The sequence below is a fragment of the Anneissia japonica genome, unplaced genomic scaffold (genome assembly GCF_011630105.1).
Source record: "Anneissia japonica isolate Jap-2015-1 unplaced genomic scaffold, ASM1163010v1 scaffold699_len907043_cov185, whole genome shotgun sequence".
Lineage (NCBI taxonomy): Eukaryota > Metazoa > Echinodermata > Crinoidea > Comatulida > Comatulidae > Anneissia > Anneissia japonica.
The window spans coordinates 603326-606471 of record NW_022722982.1 but is presented as its reverse complement, the minus strand read 5'-3'; positions in this window follow the sequence as shown (position 1 = coordinate 606471).

Sequence of the window (3146 nt, the reverse complement as noted above, 5' to 3'; positions counted from 1 at the left end):
CAGATAAAAGGATTACATAGCTTTTTTTTAAATACCAAGTTTTAAAAAGAGAAACACTCGTTAAGGTAAATATATATTTATAAATTGATTATTATTGCAAAACTTTGGTTATGTAAAGGTTCAAAAAGTTAAAAAATATATAATTTTAATTAATAGACTATTTTAACAGAAAAAAGAAATGTAACTGTATGCCCGGCGTTACGAAAAAAAACCCGTCCAGTAGGTTCCAATTTTGATATTCAAATAGTTATACTTTGAAATGCTTATACCTATTCTTATGAAACAATGCTTTCTTAATTTCTTAATTTTACCTTTTAATCTTCTTAATGGCTTCAATATTCAAATGATTATATATTTAAACCCTAATAGTAATTTTAAGCTTAGAAACCTCACTTGTTTAATCAGCTCATCCTAAATCGTGGTATTATCTTTATATGAGGCCTCGTTTGGTGAATGGATTGGAAAAGATGCGGATTTTAGAATGTTTCATATATTTCTGGCAGTATATCTCACAATCTAACGTCCCAATTTTTTAAAAATAACTAATTGCTGTCTCTTATACACATCTAGATGTGTATAAGAGACAGGTGTTATATTACTCTCAGCTCTGTGTCTTTCTTTTTTCAATTTCAACTTCAATTTTATTCAATATTTGATAGGCAGCATAATACCTGTCTCTTATACACATCTAGATGTGTATAAGAGACAGCAATCATACTTACTTTCCTTGGCACTTATTTTGAACATTACCATTAGAAAAATGTTTAAAAATCCACACTATCCTATACCTTACACTTTTAAACTGATTGTACTGTAGGCCATACCAGAGAGAGAGGTTACGTTACATTCCCAATACATTATGGTCTTCCACTTCTATAGCACATGATACAGTGCATAGCAAACGTTATGTAACCACTAATAATACTCAGGTCCAGTGGCGTAGGTATGGGCAGTGCAGTCAGTGCACAGCACTGGGGCCCGGGGCTATTGGGGGCTCATTCAATAGGTATAATGATTTAAAAATTTAACTTTAAAAAAATCCTATTCAAACTTTAAAAGGACCCTTCAATAATATTAGGTTTTAGAGGCTATAGTTATTGATTATATTCATTACAATTTACCTATTAGGCCTACCTATTTCCCAAACACTGCAAGTAAAAAAAAAAACAATACAAGCCCTTACGTATACGATGGACTAATATACTTTTTGAAATCACATTTCTAAAGCAATACAATATCGTCACGCACATTTTGTGTTTGTGGTACAGTATTTTAAAGTTGGTTCAACTATTATTGTGTTCGTTTTCAAACACTTCAGATCATCATAACTTCATGAATATATTTTAGATTAAGTTCACTGCAAGTAGGTCGATGACTGTTCTATTATTGAATGGTAATTGTTATTATCGTGATGGAATATACAATACTGGATTTGCGCCAGGAGAATCAATTAGGGGGGCCTATATGTGTAATTTTTCCCAACCTGTCGTGAAAATGTACTGAATACTCAGTGCGTGTGAAAACACTTGCAAAATATATTTGCAAGTTGTTCTCCAATGGGACTCGAACCCACATTCTCCAGATCACTAGCCTGGCATCATGCCTTTAGACCACCGAGCTTGCACCTGATGGCCAGGGTTGAATTCGAGCCAAAGTAAGCAGCGAGTACTATTTTTGCAAGTGTTTTCACATGTACTGAGTATTCAGTACATTTTCACGACGGGTTGGACACAATTCCACCTATATGTTCTATTGATGTTGTAAATATTATAATATATCATAGATTCATGAAATGCTTAACAGGCCCTAAACGATAACATGACTTGACCATAGTTTGTTCTCAATATTCTTTAATTTTTTTAACAAAATATTTTTTAAATATTTCTTAGCGTTAATGCCGTACCGGTACCGTATCTGTTTTAAAAAACCTCAGAACGTATAAGCATTCAGAGTTTCGCCTGAATAGACCCCACTAGAGGCTCTGTCTCTATGTCCGATCAGGTGCATTTTTACCAATTTTACCTAGCGCCCGGCAGTTATCTATGCCATAGTTACCAACCGTCACGCATCACTTTAAAGTGATATTGGATGAAACGCATTTTGCAGAAACACATGCGAGGTCATAAATGTGTCACGCATTTAGCACTTGCGTGATAACGAATTATCACAAAATCAGGGGAAAACGTATTTGAAATTAGAAGAAATTGGTTTTATTAAAAATATAAAAACGGTATACATATAGCTTGAGTCATTAGGGAGCTTTCTTTATCTCGTTCGAGAATCAATTCACCGAGAAAATTTCTCCTTTCCGACCAAAACAACCTAGCCAACCACGCACTTGTAGAATCTAGTAGTCGCGAGCAGTCTTGCGAGTTTATCGTTACAACTAACCGTTTGAAATGTGACGGGAACCCGACCTTCCGCAGGGGTTCCGTAATAATACCGTATACACTCGCGTAGGTCCTATAAGGTGACCCGTGTATAAGACAACCCCCGAGTTTTAGAAGATTTTTGGTTGATATTTGTATGTCTGGCGTATAAGACGACTCCCTGTTTCATGGTCGGAATTCCTAATTTTTTGTGGTCTTGTATACTGCGTCTATCTGGATAAATGGAGCCAAACACAAGGGTAATCTTCCAAATAATACCATTTTTAAATCTTCACCACCAAAATCGTATTTTCCCATATTTAAAATTGCTTTCATTGATACAACATTTAGTTGCTTCATTGCAGTAGTAAGTTCGCGTGTTAAGCTGGTTTTTGACTAAGCGAATTTATTCGCGCGAATCAAAGAGTCGGCTCGCTTCCAGAGCTCTGATTGGTTGCGCATTTTTTCGCTTCTCAAAAACTCCGATAGGAATGTGAATGCGCATGTGCATAAGCCGACGCTTTGGATTCGCGTGAATAAATTCGCCTAGTAGAAAACCAGATTTACGGACAATCCGCACATAAGACGAACATGAATATAAAAATCTAAAATCTGAATGTCGTGCGTATAATACGACCCCCTTTTTTCGATCGTAGTTTGCTATTTTAAGCCTCGTTTATACGTGAGTATAGGCCTATACTCCTATACACATCTAGATGTGTATAAGAGACAGACATGATACAGTGCATAGCAAACGTTATGTAACCACTAATAATA